Source organism: Ambystoma mexicanum, chromosome 7q (genome assembly GCF_040938575.1).
Source record: "Ambystoma mexicanum isolate Mex_15411 chromosome 7q, UKY_AmexF1_1, whole genome shotgun sequence".
Lineage (NCBI taxonomy): Eukaryota > Metazoa > Chordata > Amphibia > Caudata > Ambystomatidae > Ambystoma > Ambystoma mexicanum.
This window is the reverse complement of record NC_090941.1, coordinates 338,046,591-338,066,839: the sequence shown is the minus strand read 5'-3', so window position 1 is coordinate 338,066,839 and position 20,249 is coordinate 338,046,591.

Here is a 20,249-nt window from a genome sequence, read left to right as displayed (position 1 = left end):
GGAGCATTGTTAGAGCCAGAAGTTTTTCACTATGGGGTACGCATTTTGTTAACATGGCTACCCGGTATAGTGGGCAAGATTATGAGAATCCCTAATGAAGTTCTGTTCAGGCCACAGATACCCATGGATGAAGAGGTGGGAAGGGTTTTTCCCTTGGAATTGCAAGCAGCCATAGTGCATGGAGAATTAGCCATGCTTGAAGGTTGGGATCGAGGCAGGCCATGGAGAACAGTGATTGTCATTGGGGAAGGATGGAGATTGACTGACGTCACTAACGAGGATATGTTTGGAGAAGACCTGTCAGATGACGAAGTAGTGTTCGAGATGAGCATTACTTATTGGATAAGAACAGAAAGACGAGAAGTCTCACAGAAAATCTTGATAGTGCGGCAGCGTCCCGCATTTTTTGATGAGGATATGGAGAAAGTGCCAACTTCTTTATGGACTACGGACCCCTATGACATAGACCTGTTGAAGGGGGTGGGAGAAATTAAATTAAGTTGAAACCAGGAGCAATTTTACATCGAGCAAGGCAGTATCCTATGTCTCGAGAGGCAGATGAGGGAATATTTAAGACTATATAAGCCATGACTGATCAAGGCATATTAGTGACGTCAGAGTCACCATGCAATTCTGCAGTGTTTTCTATCAAGAAATCGAAAGGGAGGTTGTGGCATTTAATTCAGGACCTGAGGCCTATTAACCAGATTGTAGAGGCAGAGTTTCCTCAAGTTCCAAATCTGGTTAAGATCCTATGTAGTATCCCGGTTGAGGCACGATATTTCACGGTGATTGATTTGAAAAATGTGTTTTTCTCAATCCTGCTGCATAAAGATTCCCAATATCTTACGTCATTTACGTTTCGTCAGACTAAGATGAAAAGTACACGTTTGCCCCAGGGGTATTGTGAGTCTCCATTGATTTTCAATAGGGTCCTGCAGATGGACCTAAGCAATATTGATTTGCCAAGTGTCGGACTGCAATACGTAGATGATATTTTGGTATGTAGCACATCAGAAGAAGAATGTAGACGAGACTCGATCAGCTAATGATTATTCTAGCAAAGAAAGGATACAAAGTGAAATTGCAGTATTGCCAAGAAGAGGTGTTGTACATAGGTCAGTTAATCTCACATGAAGGAAAGAAAGTTACTCCTGAAAGAGCCGAGGTCTTGACAACATCAAAACTGCACACGATAAAGTAAATGCAACAGTTTTTAGGACTATGTAATTATGTTAGACCATGGGTATTTGATCATAGTTCATACACAAGGACCTGGTTGCAGGCCCTGAAAAAGGCACAGGTGAATCAGGAAAAAATTGAATGGACTGAGGAAATGGAGGAGGGGTTTGATGTATTAAAAAAAGGCAATATGCACAGCTCCAATTTTAGGAATTCCCAATTATTCTGAGGAGTTCTTTTTATTCTCGCATACAAAAGGAACAATAATGACAGTAGTGCTCATGCAGAGAACTACCTTTGGTTACAAACCTTTAGCATATTACAGTGGGAATTTAGACCCAGTAATGAGGGGTAACTTCACTTGCGAACAATCGTTGGCTGCACTGCATTCGCTATTGAGAAAACCGCCCGCATAGTAATGTAGTGTTCCATTACTTTATTTGTTGAGCCTGCTTTGTTTACTGTTTTGGAGAAACGTAAGGGTAGACTGAAGTCTCAAAGAGCTTCTGCTTATGAGGTGGTTATATTGAATCCAGCAATCAAAATAGTCAGGTGTAAAATGATGCACCCTGTCACATTTGGAGCTGAACAATTGGCAGAGGATGAACAAGTGCATGATTGCTCAAATTATGAGGAGTTCTGTGACAAGATCCCTAGAGTAAGGGAAAATGCTTTAGCAGCAAGGGAGATTCTTTTTACTGATGGTTCTTCAAGGATCGATCAAACTTATGGAGAAAGGCATTCAGGTGCTGATGTAGTGAAGCACAAGGATAATTGGGAATTTGAAGTAATAACGAGTGCAATGTAAGAGGATTCAATTCAACACTACAGCTAAGTCAATGCCTAGTCTGGGATACTGAATGGAAACCCTTGTTGATATATCTTTATGTCCAGTTCATGCGTTCTGGATGACTACCCCTATATAACACCCCTCTCTTGGAATCCCCCTGACCCCACTGAGCCAAGAAGTAGTTCTGTTTTGCAAGTTAAAAGGTTTATTTGATAATTTAAACAATAGATATATATATCACACTTTATAATAATTTAATAATTGAATATCACACTTAATCTGAGCAGTAATCAATAATGGATAGTCTGGCACTAGCACACTTCTTTATAATCAATGATGAGTGGTTATAGGATGGATAAGATAGCAACAATACTTTGATGGTTTCAAATGGATGCAATGTGGAATGAAATGCAGTACAGAAAATAACTTGATAGGATTTCAGCAAAAGACAATGTAATCACTTTCTTGGACAATTCACCCCCCCTTTTATGCAATGCAAGGAAATGGAAGGAAAGCACACAGTTCTCAGAAATGCAATCAAATGTAATTCAGTTCACCCCAGCAAGCTTAGACTACAGAAGTTTGAAACACAGGCCCAAAATGCTTTTATATGTGCTGGCAATGAAGTGAAAAATATGCTAAAATGCTTTTAATTCCCTCTAGAGGTTCAGGGTGAGTGGTATCAAGTTAATATTAGTCCAGGCTCACTCTAGCAATGATTCAGGGATGGTTCTTAAGAGGCAAACGAAATTTTAGCAAGGAAAGCAAGAACTGCTGTTTTCACGCGTGGAGAAATTTGCAAATCGCGGCAAATTCGCGAGTGCGTTTTTCGCAATTGCGGCAAAAGTATCGGGGGTAGGAATGCGGAAAGTTACTGCAAGTCTCTAAGACAAACGGTCACGGAGATATGAGCGATATGGTAAAGGTCGTTTTTCAGATTTGAAATTTTAAAGTTCAAAAAGACAAGTGACAGCTAGCAGCTAGAAATGACAGGTGACAGTTAGGAGGCAGTTCTACTTAGATTAAAATAGATTGAATTATATTATTTTAACTAAGAGATTGGTTCTGCACAGTTCTGCTGGGTACTCACAATATATTTTTGAAATAAATGGGCCTCGCCACGGATCTGGTCAGGTTTTAGACTGGACTCTGGTCTGGTCTCGGCACTTCACAGTGAACTGGGTCAGCTCTCTGGTTCTGCTAACAGTGGTCTGGGTCAGCTCTGCTCTGCCTCTGGTTCTGCGAACTGCTCTGCTTCTGGATCTTTCTGCACAGCTTTCTCTGGACCCAGCGCTGATCTGCACGCTGTTAGGTTTGCTGGATGCTGAGGCCCACTGAGAAGAGTTCTCAGTTTGTGGGTTTAGGCCCTTGCTTTGAGTTCTGAATCAAGTTCTTTGGAGTTTTAAAGTCTAAGTGTTGAATCTAGTATCTTCTGGATGTTGTGTGGTCCGACAGAGCGCGTTGCAGCAAATGGAATTGACTGTCCCTATCTGTCCTGACTGTCTGCTTTTATGTGTTTTGAAAATGGGTGTGTGTGCAGCATCACTAGGCCCTACCCCTCTCCACTTGTCATTGGCCACTTCCTCCTCTTCCCCTTGATTGGGCGAATGAAATGAAGTGTCATCATGATGAGGTCTGTTTATGATACAGAGAACCCACCCCTGTCAACTTTACACACAATCTATATTTGCTCAAAAAACATATTTGCACAGGTACACATTTGTTTAAAATTACATGCACCCATCACATATCACAGGAGGTATACCCTGTCCAAATCTGCTCTTCCTGGGAGCTTGCATTCAGAAATGGCAACATATTTCACTTTTTGGTCAGGTTACCAATATCAGATTCTTACTCAAATTTACCCAAATGTGTGCAAGGCATGCAGGCATTAATTGATGAAGTATCAGACTTTTAACATGCATACATTTTAAGTAATACCCTCTTAACTGCTAGTTTGCCCCCAGATCATGCCACCGGTCCTAAAAACCTCTTAAAATGTGGGCAGAAAAATCACAAGAATTATGGTATCATTTAAATAATTATGACAAGTCCGTACTATGAGTTATTCATCTTTTTCTAAAACCATATTCTGGCTACAGGGGTGTGGTTTCCCCCCAGCACAAGGTTGAATTTCTGGTTTTTCCAGTTCTGCCAAGCCAGCTTGCTCTCACAGGCAGTGCTCCTCCCCTTTCCTTCCAGGAGGAAGCCACTTTTTACGGCCCCCATAATAAAACATTTGCCTGAGTCAGGACAGGGCTTTGTTCAATTTCCTGCAGAGCCCAGGTAATTCAATCAGGGAAGTGTCATATCCCTTTTGGTGGGAGCAGCAAAAGGGCAGCTATGCCTGGGAACACAGCTGTTGTGCAAGTCTCATCTCCTGTCGGGGGTAGCTGGTGGGCAGAATTCAGTTCCTTAAGCCAGGCCCCAGCTAATGTCACTTTTAGTTACCCAGTTTTCTGCATTCAAATAAAATGAACCATTTTTACATATGCAGCTAGAATGCTGATTCTAAGTTTAAAACTATGACATTTAAACAATTGCAACCTATGTGACACTCAAAAGTAGGTCACTTATTTCTTTTAAACATTTAGATTTTTAGTGTCTTTCAGTCCAAATTTACTTAAACTGCTGAAATCCACAGCTCAGCCAGTCTTGTTATAAACCTTCAAGTCACTTCAGAATATAACTTTACATTGTATCCACCCCTCAGTAAGTCTTTCTTTGGCATGCTTTGGGTTCATTTATTCGGTTTTACACAAAAAAAGAAAAAAAGTCTGGTGTTGTTTTAAAACGCCGGCTTTCTGATAGTGGTGAGTACTGGTAATGCAACCATTTTTGGGATTTAAGAAAATGAATTCCCCACAATTCTAGGTTGCCTTTGGCAATCAGCATTGCCATTCCCAATGGTTTCAGGCTACTGTGTGGGTAGTCCAATGGTGGTTTTAGGCAGTGCCCTTCTGTGCCCATAACATTGGCAAAAATGAGCGGCAGCCTATTCTTCATGCATTTCCCTGTGCATTTTCTGGGAAGCTCTGGCCATCATGATGTTTTCCATGTCAGTACTGCACAGTTTTGAGGTAGGGCTTGGATGCGTGGATAAAAACATCCCACAAGCCCCCCTCTTGCGATGGCCATTCTGTTTCACTGATGGGACTCGCAAGACCTGGGATGTTTCCTCATCTTCTTCCAATAGATGGCACAGTTCAGCATCTTTTCCTCCATCCGGTCGGATCGATCGGTTCTCCTCGCCGGTCCTGATGGGAGTATTGGGCGGTACACTGGGCCCCTTGCGTCTCTGCTCCCGGTCTCCGGATCGTCCTCCTTGGCCAGTCTCGAGGTTTTCTTTCTCCTAGGACGACAAAGGAAGAGCGGCAATACCTATTCATAGACATTTTTCCCCCACCATTGATATAGTGGGGTGGCATATGAATTTTAGAACTCAACAGATATGCACATGCACATTTTCTTAAATTAAGAGACAGGAACACATAAACTTGAGAAACACAGAATTTGATAGGCTATATGTAGGATCTTTTAAGTTAGAACTGAATTAATCTGAGACAGTACCCTCTAGGATTCCAGAGGATTCCTCCAGTTGTTGCAGAGTGTGCCTGGGATGGCAACACTTCAACTGGTTTATGTGGACCCTCTTGTCTTCCCCCTCTGCCAAACCGCCTTTGGGGATGCGGATCTTGTAGGCCACAGGGGAGATTTTGTCTATAATCTCAAAGGGTCCCTTCCATGTAGGCAAAAATTTTCGCTGTTTGGCCTGGTTCCTTTGGAAATTGTATAGATAGACCCGGTCCCCCACCTGATATTCCTTCCTGGAGGTTTTCAGGTCATAGTGGGTCTTCATGCTATCAGCTGATCTTCCTAGATTCCGCTGAGCATAAGCAAAAGCATGTTGAAGGTGTTTCCTTAAATTCTCCATATACTCATGAGTTGTGGAGGCATTTATCAGTGTCTGCTCTTGGGTCCTGTAGAGCAAATGCTGAGGAAGCACCATCTTGCGCCCAGTCATCAACTCAAATGGTGACATTTTGGTTGCAGAGGAAGGGGTAGATCTGATGGCCATTAGGACCAGAGGTAATCGGATATCCCAACTTGGCCCAGAATCCGCCACAAACTTTTTTAATATGCTCACAATGGTTCGGTTATATCTCTCTACTGCCCCAGAAGAAGCTGGCCTGTAAGCAATATGCAACTTCCTTTTGACCCCCAGTATCTCCCACATCTTTGTCATTACTTCACTGGTGAAGTGGCTACCCCTGTCTGACTCAATCCTTTGAGGTAGACCAAAACGGGAAAAGATGTGGTTAATCATCAGGGCAGCTGCGGTTTCTGCCTTGCAATTTGGGGCTGGGAGACATTCCACCCACTTGGTAAACAAGCATGTCACAGTCAACATGTACTTATTCCCCCTAGCAGAGCGAATCACGGGGCCTACAAAGTCGATTTGTAAATCTGACCATGGCAGTGTCATCCCCCTCTTTTGGAGAGGCGCACGGTGCGTGAGGGATGATGGCTGAAATTGTGCACACACAAGGCACCCCTTCAAGTATTGGTCGAGGTCCTGCCCCATGTGTGGCCAGTATGCAACCTCTCTTAAGATTTCCAGTGTTGTGTGAAACCCCCTATGACCGGCGGTGGCCGCATCATGGGCGTGACTTAACATCAGGCTTCGAAATGAGGTAGCAACCACCCACTGATCGTGGCCAGCTTTGGATTTCCTTACCAGCAAACCGTCATGGATTCAGAACATTTTTGGACATTTCATCAACACTCTTAGGTCCTCTTTCCCAATGTAATCGGTATCCGTCAGGGGAAAGTTCTCAGGGTCCTCAAGGTGTTGGTAAAACTTACCAATAATTGGATCCCCCTTCTGAGCTGTAATCAAATCAGCATCAGGGGTCTCCTTGCTCCATTGTGCAATTGAAAGATCATTGTGAGCATTTGTCTGGGACCTAGTGATAGCAGTGACCTGGATTTCCCTCAACAGGGACTCAATCTCAATTAGATCCCATTGGATGGCCCCGGTTTTGGCCAGCTGATCAGCTAAGTCATTTCCAGTTTTGTCTGGTCCCTCTACTTTGGAATGACCCTTGATCTTTTTCCAATGGATGGTCATCTCATTCGAGGGGACCAGATCATCAATGTTTTGGATCAACTTCCCATGTTTCAAGGGTTTGTTGTTAGCACATAACATGCCTCTGGTTTTCCAATTAACCAGGTGCTCCACGAACCCGTTCCGTACATAATCCGAATCTGTGATTATGACCAGTTTGTGCAGTTGATGCTGGACAGCAGTGAGGATGGCCTGATGCACAGCCATCAATTCTGCCACCTGACTACTTCGGGGACCAATTTTGTATCCAGCGGAGGGTTCTGGGGACTCATTCACCCATGCATTCCCTACGCTGGCCACCAGTTCTTTCTCCCCGTCGTTGTCAACATGGTAAGAGCATCCATCCACATATACAGTGGGCATTCCCTCACACTTGTCTTCTTCAAAGACTTTGTGTGGGGAATTAAGGTATGCCTCCGTGTTGTCCTTTATTTTTAGACTTTCGTCCTCGAGACAGTTTTCTCTGGCACAATCATGCAAGTCAGCCAGACCTTGCGCGAGGGGACTCTTCTTGGTTTGGCCATATCTGACCTCCACAGGAAAGCCTTGCATTGACAGAATCCAGGAAGTAATTCGGGAATTACTCACATTTCCGGCCCGGATTCTATCACTTTGGAGATATTGCAGAGGCTGGTGTGGAGTCTCCACTATGATGTGTTCCCCCTGGATAAACGGGCGGTAATTCTTCAATGCCCACACCGTTGCCAGGAGTGCCTTCTCACAATCGTTGAATTTTTCCTCCACAGAGGATAAAGTTTTGCTCGCATAGGAGATTACTTTATTGACCTTGTCATGCTTTTGGTATAATACTGCTGTGAAGCACGTATTAGAGAACCCCGTCTCCAGGAAGAACTCCTTGTTTCTGACAGGGTAAGCTAGGCAAGGCGCTTGTGAGAGGCTTCTTTTGAGTTGTTTTACTGCCTCGGCTTGTTCTGGGCCCCATTCCCACTTAACCCCCCCTTCAAGAGATGAATCAGGGGTCTGGTGATCTCTGCGTAGCCCTCAATGAACTTTCTGCTGTAATTAGTCAGTCCAAGGAGGCTCCTTAGTTCCCGCAGAGTTGTGGGGTCTTTCAGTTTCTGAAGTGCTTCCACTTTCTTTTCCTGGGGACAGAGGCCCTGAGGAGTAATCTCATGCCCCAAGAAATTAACACGGGTTCTACACCACTGTGCTTTCTGAAAGGAAAGTTTTGCTCCGGCGGCCCTCAACTGGGTCAGAACATAACGGATCTCCGCTATGTGTTCCTCCACAGATGAACTTTTGATGAGGACATCATCTACATAAGCCAGGTTACCCCTTGCACCCAGGTCGGGCATGGCCTTGTGTAGAAAAATGTTGAATTCATTGCCGGAGTTGAGGTATCCGAAGGGAGTCCGGGTCCATGTGTACTGCTGGCCCCCAAAGGTAAAAGCCAGCTTGTATTGGTCCTCCCTACTGACAGGCACAGTCCAGTATCCATTGGTCAGGTCTATTGCCGTGAATACCTGTGACCCCTGGATCTGGGCCAGCCCTTGGTCAATGTAGGGAAGAGGCCATCGGGAAGTATGGACCCGTTTGTTGAGCTCCCTGAGGTCGGCGCAGAGTCTCCACTGGCCGTTTGGCTTCAATATTCCCAGCACCGGATTATTGAAGGTGCTGTGGACTGGACGGATTATTCCCCGGGACTCAAGGTTCTTAATTATTTCAGTAAGGGACTCCATGGATGCGAGAGGCAAACGATATTGCTTCACAAACACTGGAGTCATGCCAGGGTCCGTGGGGATTGTTGTTGTGTGGATGTCGGTGCGGCCACAGTCATATGAGTCTACCGCAAAGAGATCTTGGAAATCCAAGAAAACTTGTTTCAACTTTTGCTTTTGTTCCAGAGTCACACAGGCATCAGCTAGGTTGACTCTCCCTTCCACCATCTGCCTGAAGCCTGGAAAGACTTCTGGTTTGGCTATCTCAGCGGCCTCCTCCAGCTGGGTGGAGAAGTCCCTGGTCAGAGTGCTGATTTGGACTGGAGGCTTCAGGTGGGAAAGGCAGCCCTCATGGACCTGGAAAATCACCTCATCCCTCCTGAAGTCACAAGTCACATCTTCCTTACCATAAGGGCAAGAAGTGTACACCAGGAAGTTCCCCCCATGCCGGGTAAAAATCCTGTCTGGTGTTGTATTGTCATCACTGTCACTGTCAAAGCAGTCCTTGGGGATTGGCCCTAACAGTTCATTACCTAAATCTATGGAAAAATGTCGGTCATCAACCGCCATTCCAATAATGGTGCCTGCGGCTGGAGTAATACTCTTTAAGTCGCTGTTATCCACCTCTATTGGAATGGTGTCATGTTCTATGTTGACTAATGGAGTTGGGTTTACCCCCAACCCTTGCTGTTGGAGAGAAGCGTTTAGATGTATGTAAGCATCAAGGTTTTTCAAATGTTGTCCTCTTTTAGCTTTCACTTCCAGGGAGAATTGTCGGGTCCTTTCTGGGATGGTGACTTCCTCTTTGATCTGAATTTCAACTGCATAAGGTAGCAATTGAGCTGACCTAAATGCTTTTTCTGGATCATCAAAGCCCATGGGATTATCCGCTAATCGGGACGAAGCTTTGAAGTTTATTAGGTCCAAACTAATGGCAAAGCGATTGAGAATGTCACTGCCTAAGTAAAAAGCGGCAGTGACGTCTCGCTCGACCCAACAATTGTGGACTATGCTCTTGTTGCCAATGGAGATTTTGAGCATACACCTGCTTGGCAGGAGCTGTTTGGAATTAGGTGCTTCCAGGTCCATTTCCCATTTGTCTATCAGTTTGAATGTGGGAATGGCTGGATCTTTTGGGAGTTGGCGGAACATGGCTTCGCTGATGAAGCTCTTACCGTTGTTCACACACACTCGAGCGAGAACAGAGTCCTTCCCATCATTTAACTGAACAGGGATGAACAACCGCTCTCCAATTTGCTGAATATCAGCCAGGCTCTGAGCTGATTTCGCATCTTTCTGGACTATAGGAGTGGGAGTTTCTGATTGTGGATTAGTATAGAATCTCAGAGTGTTTCCTTCCAGCGTGGAGTACCACTTTAGACTGGAAGGAAGGTTGATTTTCAGAAATAGAGAGGACCCTCCATCACCAGTCTGTTGTCCTACTGCTATTACTGTCACGTCTGGAATTTGGTTATTCTAGAAGTGGAATTCTACTTGGTCAGATTTTTGTTCAACCATGTGGCATGTGCCGTTTAAACTAACATGGTTGACACTCTGTTTTAATTTTATGGGTCGGCTAGTCTGGGTCCAGAGGACCTTGTTTACGCAATCTATTAGGGGTGACAACCTTCTCAGGAGGTCATTCCCTAGTAAACAAGGGGTGCCCTCTGGAGTCACAACTATGACCGGGTGTTTCAACTTGTGTCACCCAATTTTAATGTCAAAGTCTGCTGTCCCCTCGACAGAAATTTCCTTCCCGTCAAAGTTCTGGAGTTGTCCAGGAAGTGAGGTGAGAGGAATTTGGTAATTCCCTCCCCTTCCTGCATTCAGTTCATCAAAGGCCCTTCTGGACAGAAGGGTAGCTTGAGATCCCGTGTCCACCAGTGCCAAAATTGTACCCTGTCCCTGTACTTGTACCGGGGCATAGTATCTTCCCTCCTTCTCCTCAAGGGGGCACAGATAATGCCCATTTTTGGACAACTGGTGGGCTAACTTTCTGGTTTTGGACATTGCAAGAGAAGAAATCTGGGCAGAATTCTGTGGAGCGCCTTGGGAATCTGAAAGAAAAAGTTGGCAACTGGAGATCAGAGCCATTGTGGGTTCCCCTGGTTCCGGTTCTGGGACGCCCCGCCCTTTTTGGAGGCAGTCATCAGGATGGGTTTGAACCAGGGGATTTTCTTGCTGTTGGTTCTGGGATGAGATGGTGGGCGGCGGTAGCTCAGTCTCCACATCTCCCCAGTCTGGATTGGAATCCCTTGGGGCCCATTTTTCTTTGGGAGGAGTTCCCCCCTCTCTGAAGGAGAAGATCCTTTTCCCAGGATCTTCTGAGGATCCCTCTCCCTCAAATTGGAAGATCTGTACCTCCTCCTCAAACTGAGTCTGTTTGGGTCTTTTGTTTCTCCTACCCCCCCTCTGCTCCTTTGGAGGCAGACTTTCAGGGGCAAGAGATTTTGTTTCCGGTTCCTGGGTTTCCAGGGGCTGTTTACAAGTGAGGAAGGAAGCTTCCTCCAAGGCTTTACACCCCCCTTCCCCTTGTGCCTCCTCCCTGGGAACCGGTGAGTTATCGGGGTGCTGCCCCCATCATTGTTCTGGAGCACTGGGCCAGTCTTTGCTGCAGGAGGGTTACCTCCTGAGCTGTGTCCCTATCGGCCTGCTCCTTTCTTGCCAGAGCATCCTCCACCTTCCTGGTGTGCTCTAACAAGTTATGGTGTTCTTTTTGGAGGTCACCCAGTCCCTGGAGGGCCAGGTGATTTTCTTCCATTTTCCTTTTTAAGTGGCAGACTTCCTGGCCTAAGGTATCCCTTTCCTGACAAAGAGCCTGCATCTGTGCCGCCAGGTCGTCCCTTTGCCTTTGGAAGGCACCAGCTTTCTGGCGCTCCTGATCAAACTCTGCCTGGGTATCCAGGTCTTTCAGAATCAGTTTATTGCTCTCTGCCTTCTCCCTATCTAGGTGGCTTTGCAGGGTGACTACCTGCTCAGCACATACCCTATTGAAGTCTAACTGTTGCTCCAGCTTTTTCTGGCTCTGCAGTAGGGAGTCCAAACCTTCTTGGTACTCCTTCTGCAAGGCCACAAATCTGGTATCCTGGTCAGCCTTTTCCTGTTGCAGGATGTCCATATCCCTCTTTATTTTAATGATGTGCTGTCTACTCTCATTTTCTGACTCCTGGCTCCCCTGCAGCCTCTGCTCAGAAGAGACCAGGTCAGATTGGACCTTCTCTAACGCCATCTGTCGCTTATTCGCCAGATCTTGGCTTTCAGTACATTTATCCTGCATGTCTCCCATATATAGGTACAGGTATGCCGCTATCCTAACCATCTTGTCTTGTTCATCCTTAGCTTTAGGAGCCATGTATAGTTCACTCAGGGCCACATGTAAGGGACCCTGATCTCTCCATCTATCTGACCCTGTTTCCGTGACCTGTTGCGTGATGGCCTGCAACCAGACCATGCGGTCCTGGTGAGTCCACTCACCTCTCACAAATAACTTATGTAAGAAGTGCTCTCTGGCTATTTTCATGTCTACTAAGGTCGTCATTCTGGAATTTGAGTTCCTTCCTGACTTACAGAAGTTTGTATTTTATTTTTGCAAAACAGACCTTTTCCTTAGAGCGTTCCTTTGAGGAGTGCTTTACAGCGTAACACAGCGTGGTGATCCGACCGGATATGTGTATCTGGTCAGCTGGCACGCTGTATTAATCTGCACAAGTGATAGATCTAACCCAAACGTCCGGCACGAGCCCCCAATTTGTAAGAGGATTCAATTCAACACTACAGCTAAGTCAATGCCTAGTCTGGGATACTGAATGGAAACCCTTATTGATATATCTTTATGTCCAGTTCATGCGTTCTGGATGACTACCCCTATATAACACCCCTCTCTTGGAATCCCCCTGACCCCACTGAGCCAAGAAGTAGTTCTGTTTTGCAAGTTAAAAGGTTTATTTGATAATTTAAACAATAGATATATATATCACACTTTATAATAATTTAATAATTGAATATCACACTTAATCTGAGCAGTAATCAATAATGGATAGTCTGGCACTAGCACACTTCTTTATAATCAATGATGAGTGGTTATAGGATGGATAAGATAGCAACAATACTTTGATGGTTTCAAATGGATGCAATGTGGAATGAAATGCAGTACAGAAAATAACTTGATAGGATTTCAGCAAAAGACAATGTAATCACTTTCTTGGACAATTCACCCCCCCTTTTATGCAATGCAAGGAAATGGAAGGAAAGGACACAGTTCTCAGAAATGCAATCAAATGTAATTCAGTTCACCCCAGCAAGCTTAGACTACAGAAGTTTGAAACACAGGCCCAAAATGCTTTTATATGTGCTGGCAATGAAGTGAAAAATATGCGCAGTGTGTTTTGGTGAGCCTGAGCCTGCCCAGGCTCTTTTCTGCTGCTACTGCCTTTGTGACTTTGGGAAGTCTGTTCTCCAGCTCTACTACTACTTCCAGGAGGAAGCAGTACATAATCCCCAGCACACGCGGAGCGCGCGGTGTGCGCAGTGTGTTTTGGTGAGCCTGAGCCTGCCCAGGCTCTTTTCTGCTGCTACTGCCTTTGTGACTTTGGGAAGTCTGTTCTCCAGCTCTACTACTACCTCCAGGAGGAAGCAGTACATAATCCCCAGCACACGCGGAGCGCGCGGTGTGCGCAGTGTGTTTTGGTGAGCCTGAGCCTGCCCAGGCTCTTTTCTGCTGCTACTGCCTTTGTGACTTTGGGAAGTCTGTTCTCCAGCTCTACTACTACTTCCAGGAGGAAGCAGTACATAATCCCCAGCACACGCGGAGCGCGCGGTGTGCGCAGTGTGTTTTGGTGAGCCTGAGCCTGCCCAGGCTCTTTTCTGCTGCTACTGCCTTTGTGACTTTGGGAAGTCTGTTCTCCAGCTCTACTACTACTTCCAGGAGGAAGCAGTACATAATCCCCAGCACACGCGGAGCGCGCGGTGTGCGCAGTGTGTTTTGGTGAGCCTGAGCCTGCCCAGGCTCTTTTCTGCTGCTACTGCCTTTGTGACTTTGGGAAGTCTGTTCTCCAGCTCTACTACTACTTCCAGGAGGAAGCAGTACATAATCCCCAGCACACGCGGAGCGCGCGGTGTGCGCAGTGTGTTTTGGTGAGCCTGAGCCTGCCCAGGCTCTTTTCTGCTGCTACTGCCTTTGTGACTTTGGGAAGTCTGTTCTCCAGCTCTACTACTACTTCCAGGAGGAAGCAGTACATAATCCCCAGCACACGCGGAGCGCGCGGTGTGCGCAGTGTGTTTTGGTGAGCCTGAGCCTGCCCAGGCTCTTTTCTGCTGCTACTGCCTTTGTGACTTTGGGAAGTCTGTTCTCCAGCTCTACTACTACTTCCAGGAGGAAGCAGTACATAATCCCCAGCACACGCGGAGCGCGCGGTGTGCGCAGTGTGTTTTGGTGAGCCTGAGCCTGCCCAGGCTCTTTTCTGCTGCTACTGCCTTTGTGACTTTGGGAAGTCTGTTCTCCAGCTCTACTACTACTTCCAGGAGGAAGCAGTACATAATCCCCAGCACACGCGGAGCGCGCGGTGTGCGCAGTGTGTTTTGGTGAGCCTGAGCCTGCCCAGGCTCTTTTCTGCTGCTACTGCCTTTGTGACTTTGGGAAGTCTGTTCTCCAGCTCTACTACTACTTCCAGGAGGAAGCAGTACATAATCCCCAGCACACGCGGAGCGCGCGGTGTGCGCAGTGTGTTTTGGTGAGCCTGAGCCTGCCCAGGCTCTTTTCTGCTGCTACTGCCTTTGTGACTTTGGGAAGTCTGTTCTCCAGCTCTACTACTACTTCCAGGAGGAAGCAGTACATAATCCCCAGCACACGCGGAGCGCGCGGTGTGCGCAGTGTGTTTTGGTGAGCCTGAGCCTGCCCAGGCTCTTTTCTGCTGCTACTGCCTTTGTGACTTTGGGAAGTCTGTTCTCCAGCTCTACTACTACTTCCAGGAGGAAGCAGTACATAATCCCCAGCACACGCGGAGCGCGCGGTGTGCGCAGTGTGTTTTGGTGAGCCTGAGCCTGCCCAGGCTCTTTTCTGCTGCTACTGCCTTTGTGACTTTGGGAAGTCTGTTCTCCAGCTCTACTACTACTTCCAGGAGGAAGCAGTACATAATCCCCAGCACACGCGGAGCGCGCGGTGTGCGCAGTGTGTTTTGGTGTTCTGGTTTCGGGCGAGGGCGAGGGCCTGAGGGCCCGTGTGCCTGCCATAATGGATGGATCTTTGCACAAACGCGGGAAAATAGGTACCTGCGGAGACCGCTTGCCCTCCCCTCCACACACAAGACTGCAACTGCGACGCTGGAATTCTGCCTCCGTCTCTGCCTCCACATCTAACCTGACTGACGCGAGCACTTGCCCACGTGTAAGTACTAAACTGTCTAGATATAATGAGCACTTGTCACACAATCTGGCCTCTGATGTGAGCAAGCAGACACTGAGTGCGACGTCACAATGCATGGCGAGCGATGGGAGGGCCGAGCTAGAGGAGAGTGAGCCAGCGCCTAGCGGCCATCGGCATAGCGGCCTCATGGATGACCGCGTGAGATTGGGGATCCCGTCCCACCTAAGAAAGGGTGAGTCACCCCTGGGTGGTGTCGGAGTCGCTTCTGTTCCGGGTTATTCTAGGGATAGCCCCTCTCCCCCCAAGTCCCTGACTGCCGCTCTAGTCAGCTGGACGGTGCTCGACCACACGAGCAGCTCCGTGAGCTCCGTGAACACTGAGAGTGACGCAAAACACAGACACGGAGTGCCCTCACCTGTGGCCGCTCCCTCGCCTGCGCCTGTCGTCATGCCTGTAGATTCACCTGAGGCCGATATCCGCAATACTGAGATTGCAGAGACTGAGGTCGCGGCAAGGCTGAGCCCAAGCTCTCTGAATGCTGTAATTCCCACTGATGCCCACTTCCTAAATTCTCCCTCAAACAAACCACCCAAACTGATGGTTTTAGCGTGGCGTGTCCACAATAAGAGAGGATGCCCAAAAAACGGTAGCGGTGTTGACAGCTCGGCCATAACCTGGAAAGAGGCCTTTCCGTCAGAGCTATGCTCTTCAGCACTCCCGTCCACTAAGAAAGCACATGGTCCCTCCTCATATGGAACGGATGAACTAGACTCTGCGAAGACGAACACCGTGCTGGAAGATGAAGTATTCTGCCCCCTCGACAAGCACTTAGCTGACTCCGACAACGGATGCGGGTCGCCAACATCCTATAAAAATAGAAGAGTCTCGATAGAAGTCGCAAACAAAACTCCGCAAGACTTCTCTCAAACAAACAAAGCCTGCATCTTCACACCGAGAGGAGACCGGAGTCTAATTGATCAGCAGACTCAGCGGACGCCCTTGGCACATAGCCATGAGACGCAGCCAGGAGACGTCTGGTCTACCACAAAGCTCGATGCTCTGCATAACTGGAAAATTGCTCTCCAAAATGAAGAAAATGCTGCCTGCCCGGACTCACCCCGTATAGCATGCTCTCAGGCTCGTGCTTCACAAAGACAGAGAACTGCAATAACACATTCAACTAATTCTAGAAGTGTCAAACAAAATCTGGCATACAACACTCGTGTACGTGACACTCATGTCTCTAACTCATCTTCCTCTGAGTCCTGTTCAACTGCCTCCTCAATCATAGAACGTGACTTTCCAAAAGTCAGGAGATCTAAATCTCATTTACTCAAAAAAGATTGCAACTCAAAGGTCAGGCTCGATGCGGACATCACAAAAGACCTACAGTCGGTCTTAATGTCAGCAACTGGAATTTCGCTTGCTCCATTTCTAAAACTGTACGAGCAATTAAATGACAATGTGAAGGATCTAACAACATTAGTGGCGCTCATGAATTCAAAAATAATCAACATGGAGAAAGATTTGCGCACCGAAAGAAAGGACAATGGAGCAATAAAAACAAACTTGACCTCCGCCCGGCAAACCTTAACAGAACAGAAAGAAAGCAATAAATTGGATAAAAAGCTTCTAGCAGAGGTCGCGAAAGAAGCCCTTAGCGTGCTAAGGCATCGACACTCGATGACACAGGACTCAAATCAACAACCTAGCAGGGACCACTTAGCTGCTCAACAAATCACTAAGGTTCATTTGTCCACGGAAAATTCCGCTCACATTATAATGAATAATCGCTACATAGACCCTGGCGCGCTGGTGCTCCATCCCAACATGGGCGTCACGGATACAACTAATAACTCTGAAGAAACCACGGAAATACAAGAGAAAAATGCCCCAATAACGCAGACCTGTCGGGAGGCCACCATTCTGAGAAGCGAAAAAAGTTCGCCGGATCCTTTAGTTCCCTATTCTCGGAGCATCCAAGGCTCACAACTTGAGCTTGAGAAATCTACGAATGAGGGCTTGGGCCCTACCCTTGGAAGCATAAACACCAAAGCATCTACCCAAATGAGCTTTGCCAGCGTCCTGCAAAGCAGTAAGGCCTCTAACAATTTGGCGACCTTGGATCCGCAAAAACCCTCCTCGTCGGTCTCTCTGACTGACACGTGTGTCTCTCGCACACCTGAGGTGATTTTAATTCCGGACACCACGGAGCCCAAAATTCAAATATTCGACATATTCAAGGGGTCTGTACCCCAGAAACCTGACCATAAGGCACTCCCACTAGGACCGCTGAAAAAAACTAAAAATCAAAGAAGTAAAAATCAAAGAATTGGCAACAACTCAAGAAAATTTCTTCGAAATCTAAAAACTGTCAACGTAACTGTTAACAACACTCGGACACAAGACAGAGTTCCAACAAAGAAAAAAGACCTCCCCATCGCAAATACTTCTGCAAAACATATAGACTCTGGCCTCCCCCTGGAACCTACGGAGGTCGATTCTATAGACTTAATCAACTTGTCTGTGTATGAAGACGCAGATTCAGCGGATAAGGGTCCTGAAACGGGTGATGAGGATGCGGTACTTGTGGATGCACAACCGGAAGCTCCAAGCGACGGAATCAACGCAGTGCCTATCCGAATTCTAGCGGGTGCGGCAAGAATATGTACACTTATCGAAAAGAAGCCTAAACAAGACGTGCCTCTCAAAACTACTTCAAGCCCTATATTCAAAACTTTGGAAGAAAGGCGAAAAGTCCTTGCCCAATCTCAGACGCTGTCTAATCCACTTCCAGAAAGGAAGAATGACCTGGAAGTGGGTCCGTGGCTTCGTAATAAATCAAAAGTCACACTTTCGGATGATTCTGCCTACAACAAAGACAACGTAAACAGAGCAGGACTGGCCAGAACCGAGACCCTTGACATACGGTCTGGCTGTGAAAGAAATGAATGGCGCAGAGCGAACAGGGATGCCAACAGCGCTGGCGACAATAGTCAAACATCTCATAAGCTGAGGCTTGAACGCATTGAAAATGGAGAGAATCTTATTCTAAATCGCACAAATGTTCTATGTCTCTTTCAACACGTGCCATCTCTCAGAACGATACGCTCTGAGGACATCAAGACGGTGGAATTCAAAAACGAGGACCAAAATGATAAAATCATCCTCCATTTCAGATCCAGAATTGTTTTGAATATTGTTCTGGCTGCAGGACCCGCTCTTATGTCTATGGGCTTCGATATCTTAGAAGTGTTAGAGCAAGCTAAACCTGATCACAGAGCCAACACTCACAAAATCAAACGTGACTCGTTCTGTCAAGAACCGCCGATTGCAATCAAAACCATGGATAATGAGGCTCCCCGAAATGTGGAAGCATTGGCAGAATGTGATCTGTATCCCAGCGCTGGAAGCCTGAAAAAGACAACGGACAGGAGCCCCCCTGAAACCATATCAGGGAAATTTCACATAGAGGATTCCATCAAAATTACTATTAAAGGAGCTGAACTGACTGACCCGACTCTTGTTGATGCACTAAGTCCACAAGAACTAAGTGGAACACAAAAGGATTGGTCCTGGCTGGCTGAAGCTTTGGGCAGACCTTCAAAGCGGTAACGCCAAATGGTAGAGGAGCCACGGGACCTTAAGATCGGATCCTGGAACACCAGGGGTTTCTCCCACCTACTAGAAGAACCCTGGCCGGACGCTCTAGATGTGGTCTGCCTTCAAGAGACGTGGATGACGAGTTGCCCAACTGCGGATGCCTACGAAATAGCCTTCAACCCAGCCTTTAAAAAAAGTAGAGGAAGACCAATGGCAGGCTTGTTGACTATTGTAAAAAAGAGTTCAGGCTGCCGTATTACAAGCTCTTTAATTCTATCACCTTTCATACTATTGTCAACCATAGCCCTGGATGGGTGTCAAACTGACAACTCGACTCTTTTCCATATATTCAATATATATTGGAATCACACTCAAGCCGGGTCAAGCTCCTTCATTGATACAGTCTCATCGAAAATCGACGACCTCATTCTCGATAACGAGTCAATAAATATAATAATATGTGGAGACTTAAACATCAACTGCCTGGCAACAAGAATGAAAAACAACGAAGTCGTGCACGCACCTAATAACGTGGCCTCAAAATGGATGGGGGAAATGGAAGCCAGAAATTTAGCAATGCTCAATGGAAATTCTGTCGGCGACATACCAGCAAAACCTACATGGCGACGAGCAGACCAGAAATCTACCTTAGACTACTTCTTCGCCTCAGAAAAGATCCAACAAACCACCAAGACACTTGAGGTAATACCTATGATGCAAAGCGACCATGACATGGTAATCCTCACCTTGTCAGCCGCAAAGCAAACATCCCAAGAAAGATGGAAACATCGGATACTAGCTGAGCCAAACAGAGTTAGGCTAACACTGCTCCCGGCTAAGTCTCCACATTCTCAGAATCCTTCATCAAATTAGATTGTGGAGTCGAATACGCACACTTATTACACCTGTTTGTGGAAAAAAAGCAGGGCCTGAGAAAACTTGGCTTTGCTAACAAACATAAGTTTGACGTCGAGATCATGAGAAGAAAGAGAGAACTACGCGCCTCCATCAGACTCCTGAGACTCAGAGATCCTACAGAAGCAGAGCAAGGAAAACGTGTTGCAAAACAGAAATATAAAAATTGGATAAAATCTCACAAAGCTCTCATGTTCCAAAACGACGCCGAACTAATGATGCAAAAAATGAACAACAAAAACTCGGCAGAGTTTTGGAGACTTTTAAACAACGAAGGTGCCCCTCAATCTGCACTGATGTCAAACATGGTACCAGCAGCGAGTTGGACATTACATTTCAAAAATTTGTACAGTAAACAAGGGACCTGTCAGGCCCCTATAACACCAATTCTAACTAAATGGGACCTGACATTCCTCAAAGAAGACATTCTTCAGATAATCAAGAACGCCAGTGACTCAAGGGCCCCTGGCCCTGATGGTTTGACCAATGTAACCTTAAAACAAAATATGGAGCTATGGGCGGACTTTTGTGAGGAACTCTTCATTCGTATCTGCAGAAGACAAGAATCTCCAAAGTCTTGGAAGCAAGCAA